The sequence below is a fragment of the Acyrthosiphon pisum genome, chromosome X (genome assembly GCF_005508785.2).
Source record: "Acyrthosiphon pisum isolate AL4f chromosome X, pea_aphid_22Mar2018_4r6ur, whole genome shotgun sequence".
Lineage (NCBI taxonomy): Eukaryota > Metazoa > Arthropoda > Insecta > Hemiptera > Aphididae > Acyrthosiphon > Acyrthosiphon pisum.
In genome coordinates, this window is record NC_042493.1 from 85,179,856 (window position 1) to 85,190,055 (window position 10,200).

The window sequence follows — 10,200 nt, forward strand, 5'->3', positions numbered from 1 at the left end:
CCGGCCTTATTGGTGAAAACAGCCCTTTTCAGGTTTACAGATTGACAGACTTATACAAAGATTTTGATTAACTTCTTAATACGTTTTAAAACGTGTCAATTAAAATTACAAGATGCCTACCAGAAAATATATATATATCACTTTTTTATAAATCTATATAATTTTGATTTTAAACTCTTATTACTACACGAAGAAGCCAAAACGTATTACAAACGTTTTTTCAACAAACTATCTATTCACACAAATCCTCTAATATCCGGTCTAGCCACTCACACGATTCCTGGAAACCCTTCACGACGTCTAAAAAGAAACTGGTGCAGAGATCTGCTTAATGAATAACGGAAAAAAAAATGTATAACAACTAAAAAAAAATATTTAGTTACTTAAGCAAAAGGAAGTGCGATCACTGGATGGTTTCTTTCCTCACCCTATTCATTTTTTGTTTTAATATAATGTAGCACATATTCTCATTATGCCTATGGGTATAGATTGTATTCTCTAATAAAAAAATAAAAAAATAAAAAAAAAACTCTTATTAAATAATAAAGGTTAGGTACGTCAATACGTCATAAATGTTACCATAATATATATTTTAATCATTTTTTTCAAAAAATAATCATACAAATTAGGTACCTATACCGGGGCTATAGTGCTATACCTAACCTAATGACAGGTGAGCCCCATAAGTCCTACATTCTTTTCGAATTCACATGACTTAGTTTAAGGTTTTAGATAAAGAACAAGAGTCACTTCATTATAGGAGTATGAGTCAATAAATAATTTTGTGTCGTTTAAATAAAAAGCGTTTGAGCAGGTTTAAAAAAACACGTATTTATTATTATTATAATATTATCGGTAGATACTATGATTAATTATTGGCCTAATTGGCATGGTACCGAAATATCAAAATTATGCCAAATTAATTCATTGATGAGAGAGGTCTAAAATACAAGAGAAATCGCTTTACAGTCTGCTGTAGCCTGTAACTATAGGTAGAAATGGTCCAATGGTGGAGTGTACCTCAACCTCATCATTAAGTTATTCACTGTAATTTAAAGTAATACTATAATGGCTGCATTCAATTTGAGTTCTACTATCATTTCAAAGGTGTGAAAAATTAAAATGTTTCTACAAGTAGTAATTACAGTATGTTGAACTCATTTTTGTTAAAAACCTTGCATTTCAGCATTAAGCATTACAGCCATACAGCAAAACAGGGTGTTCAAAAAGTTCTGAAACAGTCATTAGACTATTAGAACTGATAAATGATAATATTTTATATTATCATATGATTAATGAGGTGATTAAATAGTTTACCTAATAAATATTCATTGTTATCTGCAGTTATTGATGTATGTAAAGATATAAAATATGCAAACGGTAATTAAAGCGTTTCCAATTTTTTTGAACACCTTGTATTATTAATTAGGTAGTATATTATATTTTAATATTAATTGTTGATGTAAACTTATAACTTAAAATAACAGATTCGTAGTATAAATAATTTAGACATTTTAATTTTTTATAATAAAAATCGCATAGTTTTTATAAAATGATAATTTAAATATTTAATAGTGTTATGTACCTTATACTTATGTTTCAAGTTTCTACAATTAATATTTTTTGAATTACATATAACAAAATTATAAAAATCGTTTTCCATTTAAATAGATACCTATCCGATTTCGTCAAAATTAGAACTTGTCAATAAAAAAAAAATATTGTGCATACGTATTTTAATAATATTTGGGTAACATGCCAGGATTTCGAGGCGTTAATGCGTTATGCATCGTCGGACATCTTGGACTTGACCTAAAATTATTATCGTTGTACTAAATATTATATAAATGAATCATTTATTTTTTATAATATTTGGTCGAACACGACACTAGCGATTTTAAATAGTTATGTTCAATGTGTATAATATAAATTATTCTCTGCAATACATGTCGCGACGCTGAACAGTGAACACGGGACTTAAGTCGGGCCGCGGCGCATTCTCTCGCTGGAGAGAGTATAAACATTATTAATAGTGTTATTGAAAAATGCCCTTTTTGCCACTTACCAAGGTTTTTACTTCACATCGCTGATAATCACCGATTAAGTGAGCAAATCAAATTGTATAGGTATTGTGTACATATTTTATTTATTTGCGCTCAGTTATTAAACAGGTTAGCACCATACACACGTAACGACATATAAAGTACAATATATTCTTATATATATTATCATTGATTAACGAAATTATCATTAATTAATAATTAACAAACGTGAATGAATAGTGAAAAAAAAAATAATAATAGTTGTTGAAAACATTATTATATTTTATATGCTACACATATATTATTATTATATTATTATACAGATATATTGTGTTGATGGTGCCGTCGTGGTATTCGGTAATTTGTAACCGACTACATTTTACCGCTACCAATACCAAATACCAATACATACAATAATGCTGCCGCTACCACCGGCCGAATTATTATTTTCATTCCGACTATTAACGCTATCTATTGTCAATAAATAAACTAAAATTTAGCGCAGCGAATAATCACGGCCAGTGAGACATCTATACTATGTATAATCAATGATATCATGCTCATTATTCGTAATGATGTCGACTGCCTTGACCGCGTAACATTCAAGTAGATTCATTATTTCCAAATGTGCCCGACCAGATGATCGGGCGGTAAAAAAATTTACATTTCTAGACTCCTTTGAGTGCTCCCCTCCACGGAAATCTTTAGTAAAAGGCGAAAGATTTTTTCGATTTGAAGGGGAACCGGAGTTGTCAAACAATCGTACTGGGTTCCCTATATACCATCGGCCCGGTCACGATACCGTGCAGTTGGCTGGTATCACATCGCACCGTTTTCCTGAACACGGACGAAAGTTGATCGGTCCTGTGCGCGTCTGGATCGGGTCCGGTGTAAACTTTCGGCGTCGTCGCGACGGCCGCCTGCGAAACTCGGCAGCTGCGGTTCGCCCAAAACGCCCGGCTACCGCGTCGATACTGCGTCGACAAGCGACCGTGCACGCAGACGCCATCTACCGGCTGTCTGACGAAACACGGTGATCCGGTGGCGGACGACCTACAAAATAATATGTACCATATTATTGTATATATTGTCGCTTTCAAACGATTGTCGAACATGATAATAAGTGTTTGTTCTTATTGTTTCGCACTTTCACTCTCGTGAAAGAACTATCATCACCACTAATTTGTTTGTTTGTTGGCTTCGACTAACTTTCGAGTAGAATAGCGTTCACTTGCGTACTACAATATAGTCAAGTTTCTGTATTTAGTGTATCTACCACTGTGTTCGACGTTACATTCTGCCCTATTGTATTCCACAATATGAAAAATAATAATTCACGGACTGCGTTTAATCACTAAACGAAATATGGTAGAGTAATAGACAGTCCCGACAATAATATTATTACGTGGACCTTTTAATTCCAAAATTTCAAAACGTTCATACCCGTGTTCAAGATTCAACGTCCGCACACACAGCGGCGGCGGCGGCTAAATTCCATTAGCTTTACGGTGCCGCCGGACACTATCTTATTTACCACCTCCACCGAAGCATGAGCGGGCCGTATAAAATTATACGTGAACCGTGTTCAACCAAAAAAATGCGTGCACTGTTTTTTCGGAATAATAATAATATGTCATGTACAACTGGTGATCCTGCCGCCCTGGCGGTGAACATCCGTATTAATTTTTTATGATTGTAAAATTTATTATAATAATACCTATGTAGGTAGGTACAATCAATACATTTTATTTAACCAATGGTTTTACAATGACGATCTATGCGAAGCATTTAAATGTATGAACAATTAACACCAATATAATTAGAATCACAACGTAAAATAGAATCATTACAAAAATCACATTAAATCAGTTTCATAAGTAACTACCCTCGTATTTTGTTCAGTTTCAATAATTATGTTTGATCAAATATAATGACTTTAAACTTGAAACAATTTGAAGTCAAAGGCGAACCCCGGGGTGTGGAACCCGGTCCGGACCCCCCCCCCCCCTTGGTTTATGTCATAGTCATATTTTTATTTTTAAAAGTTTCCCTGAAATGTTCATCGAAACGTATTGATTCAATTGAGATTAATATGAGACAATATGACTATACCATAATTCAATTGACATAATAATAATAATTAATTGACATGCATCATAAATATAAATGTAAAAAGGTGGGCAAGTGAGTGTCGTTCTGCTGTACAGTAGGTTATAAGCGGGTCACTGCAATGGATGGTGTTAAATTTGAATGCAATGATATAATATCATTGTATGAAAACGATTCTGAAAACGGTGACTGCTTATGATATTACTAAGTATATTTGATGATATTATATTGTCAAAATTCGAACTAAAAATGCGTATAAAAATAATTGTGCCTATGTATTTTTAATATTTTTTCAGCTGCTATTGTAACAATATATCAAAAAAATTGCATTAAATATTCACGCTTTTTAACACAACAAATCAAATTGTATTATTATTAATAGAAAAAAAAACAAAAAAAATTGAAACTGACAATGTCCGTAAATAGCTCAAAAATAGACAGAATATTTTCAAAATGTTATGGTTATTGAAAATGAAAATATCGTCGCCCTCGTGCCAAAAGTGACCATGTGCAAAAAGTGACCAAGTGAAATAACATGTTTAAATGTCTTATTTTGTCCCTATTAATATAAGAAAAAAGTGACCAAGTGATATCTTTATTAATTTAGGAACCACTGAGCACTTCATTTTGACTAACCGACATCTCAATATAATTCTTACGTGTAAAAATTGACTATGTCACTTGGTCATTTGTTGCAAATTCGTTATAGTAACGTTTTTGACCAAGTGACGAGTTGATCACTTTATGTATAATTATAAAACTATTATATTTTCTATATTCTATTAAGTATTAACTACATAGTGCAAGAACTGAAGTACACAGATTTTTTAGATTTAAAAAGCTTAGCAAATATGATAATGAAAAATCGTTCCTTGGATATGAAAGGTGATAAAGTAAACTGGTTGAAGATAAAGGTTTTGAAATATGAAAAAAATATGAGTGGTGTTATTCAGTTCAAGTATAATTATTTTGATAAGGAGTTTAATATTATACGTATCAGTGGAAGGGGTAGACCAACAAAGTTTCTTGATAATTTGAAAAACTTGTATGACAAACCCCTACCAATATCAGCACTTAAAAAAAATGATTTAATGAAACTATGTAAAACTCAAGCTATACCAGAAGAATTCCACGAATGGTATAAAAGTATACCATCATGTTCCAAAAAGAAAGAAACTTTGATTCTATCTGAATCTGAAAATGATTCTGATTAATGACTGAATATTATAAATAGGTGCTGTTAAGTTTATTAAGTATTTACTATAATAAATTAATTGGTTTTTCATAAAGATATTTTTTTAGTCATAATTTTATTAAGTTTAATCTTTATTTTCAAATAATTAATTAATATTTTGTTTTAAAAGTTACCTAACATTATTATATTATTATTTTTTTTATTTTAGTTATTTGAAAGATATTTTATTTACTGTATTTATTTTCTGAATCTGAAAATGATTATAATAAATGACTAAATATTATAAAAAATAGGTGCTGTTAAGTTTATTAAGTAATTACCTTAATTTATAATAAATTAATTTGTTTTTCATAAAGATATTTTTTTAGTTATCATTTTATAAAGTTTAATCTTTATTTTCAAATAATTAATTAATATTTTGTTTTAAAAGTGATATAACATCATTATAATATTATTTTTTTATTTCTAGTTATTTGAAAGATAATATTTTATTTATTGTTTTTTGATTATTTAATAAAAAGATTGTTATTTTATTTTATAATATTGGAACAATTAAGTAAAAATAAAAGTTTGTTGTTTGAATTATGTTTATGTATTACATTATTTTAATATTAATGCATTTACTCTCATTTAAAACATAATAAAAAACTAATGACCAAGTGGATTATACTTGTGACTTGGTCACTTTTTAAATGACCAAGTAAAACCCTTTTTCACTTGGTCACTTTTTACCATAAAATTAAGTTAGTAATTTATAATTTAGTAATCATAGTTATAATTATTGAGTAAAACTAGTATACTACAGTGTTAAGTATAATATTGCGGTTTTATTGGTATCAAGTTCATAAACATGGGTTAAATTCTCGATTTTTAAATAAGTGCTCAACTTTAAAAGTGACATTACTCAAAACTATAAAAAAACACTTGGTCACTTTTGGCACGAGGGCGACGATATAAACATTCAGTAAAATTCTCATGTATCTACAGTTATTCGTTTTTGATTTAGTTACAACAAAATAGCAAAATCGCTACATAACCATATTATGTATATTATATGGGTAATAGCCACGATCGCGATGTAGATAATATATATATTATATAGATATATACAGATTATCTACATCGTGGTAATAGCATGGATTATACATAGTAATAATACGTTTATACATATAAGTATAGCTACTATACCTATATTTTATAGAGGTTATCTAATCTGTACAATTGTACCTATTTATTATATTAATTTATATTTGTATTACTTTATTTGACTGTTTAATATAAGTCATGCGGAATTCAACAAAAAAATATATTTAAAATTTAAACTAAATATATTTATTACACATTTATACAACTAACTGTTTATATAAGCTATATACTAACTATAATATGTCATGTATTTAATGTATTCACCTATTATTTATTAATTGCTTGAAATAAATAATATTATACCTAACCAAGAAACCAGACCAGTTGAATCATTGATCTAAATTTGTAATTAGAAAAATAGAACTAATGTATAATAAAATATGATATAATAGTAAAATAATTAAAAATATACAAATTTGATTTTTTTTCTTTTGGTTTATTTTCTGTAGTTTTTTCCGTGATTCATCTTAGCTTATAAGCTATTAATAATATTAAAATATCATCAATAATGATTAATATAATTACACGAATTTTACAAAAACATACATTTGTTTTGACAAAATTAAATTAAATTAACGTTGTCTGATTTTGATTCTGAAAAAATATTTGAATTCAGCGGAAAAATGTCTGTAGAGCATACGAAACATTTTCTATTTTTAATTTTAATTATGATTCGAAAAAGTTCATATTTTCAAGTTTTCAATTACAGTTCACAATAGTATAAAATTTAGTTTTTACAAAGTGCTTCGTAGGATCTAAAGACAATTGTCTGGTGAGTTTTTTTCAGAATCAAAATCGGACAACGTTAATTAACTTTAATTTTGTCAATACTTTAGGTATTTTCAGCTAAAATTGACGGTACTAGCGAGGCCCTTTAATGGTATAAATGTATATAAAAAAATCCCACACTAGGAAAAAAATTCCCGAAAAAATGAATGAAAATATATCAAAAATGAAGTATAAATATGTTAAAATTGAAAATGATTAAAACTTTAGTGTATTGAAAAATACATTAAAGTTACACAAAAAATCATATAATATAAAAAATAGAAACAGCTAACAAGCTCACATACCTATATAATGTATATATTATAATATATATATTTAATTTTCAAGTTCCTCAATGAAGATCATATTTTTGGCTTTTGTTATAACTTAGTAATTTAGTATTTAGTTTTAGTATAATGATAATAATATGGTATAATATATCAAATTGTATAGATAAATATAAAAAGTTTCATATTATAAATTATTCATCATAAATTGAAAGGTAGTTATAAAAATTTTTAGTTTGTTTTAATAGGAATTAATTCTATATGGTTTTTAAAATATAGTAGACTAATAAATATATACGAAATTACTATAGATACTTATAATTTGAACTTTGATTAGGAACATTACATTACATACGTTTTTTGGTATAATAATAGGTTATAATATGTATACCTATAAACAGGCCTTTTTAACGGCCGTAAGTCAGAACATAAGAAAGAGCTGTACCTAATTATAGTATTACATTTTATTATTTTAGACTTGTATTAAATTCAATTTTATTATATTTTAATATGTGATTTAAGTAAATAATTGACATTTTTTATATTATAAGATTTTGTATGTAACTTTAATGTATTTTTCAATATAATTTTAACATAGTTACCTATACTTTAATTTTGATATATTTTCATTAATTTTTATCGGGACTTTTTTTCTGCGATTCACACGTTTCTTACTATTGTTTGCCATAACCGTGATAACGTTAAATAATTGTTACCATTGATTAAATACAATCTGCATTTTAATATTTCAACATTTTTAACTTACAAAATATTATATTTTTTGAAATTAATTTTATATTCACTATTTGAGGGCAAAGGAGTAATCAAGTATATTATGGATGTTCTTATACTAAAAAAAATATAGTAGGTAGTAAAGAAGTAACCAAAAAATAAAAAATTGTTTCCATTAAAACTTTATACTGTAACTCAACGATTCTAATTAATGGTATTCAGGGCATGCACGCGTATTTGTCATCTCAGTGTTACAAACGCTATCTAAATATGAAAAACGTACGCTAACAGAACGCATTTTAGTAATTTTCCATTTAATAATAATATATATTATAATTTAAAGGTACCCATATGTATATATGTATCATGTATCTATCATCTTTATAGGTAGTTTATTATTTAGGGAGTAATTTTACTCAGATATTTTTACTAGATCAGAAAAAGTCACCGATATAATATTATTGTAATGATTATTTTAAAATGAACAACGATGTTATTTGTATTTTTAAAACTTTACATTATCCAAACTGAAATGTCCATCATTACAGTTCCGACCAATATTGTTAACTTATAGACATTGTCTGACAACGCTACGAGAGGGCGCCATAGATAAACAACCGATGAAAGACGCGGTGCTGCCGTTGTCGTATTCAGCCGCACAACGTCACTACAAGTTACAACATGTAATATTGGAATGGACAATGGTAATATTATTATTGTTGAAATTTTATAATAGTAATTTAAAGTCATCTTATTTTTCTATTGTAATCAGTGGCGTAGTTACGGGGGGGGGGGTATAAGGGGTATAAGGGGTTTTGGGAAAATTGTTGTGATAAGAGACTTTCGGCAAACTCCCGACGGTACGAATAATAAATTATATAGCACGACGAGTCGACAAAATTATCGTCGATAACAATTTTATCATAGGTAGGCATCGATAACTATTACTGAAATAATAACCAATTATAGAATCGACAAAAACAGCGATAACGTTTATTTCATGGAACATTACCCCCCCCCCCCACCGTGGGAGTACGCCAATGTAAAGGGCGCTAGTGTTGTAATGCCTAGGGGCGGAAAAATGGCAAGTCCGCACCTGAGTCTAATACAAAACTATTGCAACTATTTATAACTAATACTAATTTGAAACAAAATAAAAATGACGTTTAGTTTAACTATAATAACTTGTAATTTGTATCATAAATATATTTTAAACCCCCCTCCCCCCCCCCCAGAAAAAATCGTATCTACGCCACTGATTGTAATACCTACATTAAATTTAATTGAAAACGAATACACGTAAGAATTGAAATATTATTTAATGACATACAAAACGTCATTGTGAAACGCAAATTACTTAAAACTACTGAAAAGATAAAAACAAACAGACCGATAGCCACCGCCACCGTCGCCGTCGAATTTTTTTTTCAAACGCCGTTTTTCATTATACTATTGATATAATTGAATAATTCCATCTAACTGTATCGTGTTTTGACTTCAAAAAAATGTTTTCTTTTTCTTTTTAAGATTCTTGTTGTACTTAGATTCAATCTATTATAGAAATAATCCGATATAATTTGTTATGAATATTTTGAAGTCAATAAACCTTTAATAATACGATTGTACCAATAAACTATAATTTGTACATATTGATGTAATATTATGTATTAAGTATAATAAATGTTTCTTATAAATGAATGATAGTTTATATTTTAAATTCAATAAATTATAATAACATTTTATTTCCAACTTGATTTTTTTCAGATTTTTTCAAATCTACCTATTTCCTATACTAATATAGTAATATACTATCTAAATTCTAAATTAGATTAATCTAACTTTAATTCATCATGTACCAACTAAATCGTTAATTACTAAACGCTACGACATAGATTAAGTTCTTCCTTATGTGTTGAGGAAT

At 28.2% G+C, this 10,200-nt stretch overlaps 1 non-coding gene across 1 annotated transcript; it reads right to left on the minus strand.

The window, feature by feature from the left end:
- Window positions 1-2,670: 2,670 nt before the first annotated feature.
- Window positions 2,671-2,794, minus strand: LOC115033490. The gene has a single exon (XR_003838839.1). It is a non-coding gene; the product is annotated as a U5 spliceosomal RNA (small nuclear RNA).
- Window positions 2,795-10,200: the final 7,406 nt, after the last annotated feature.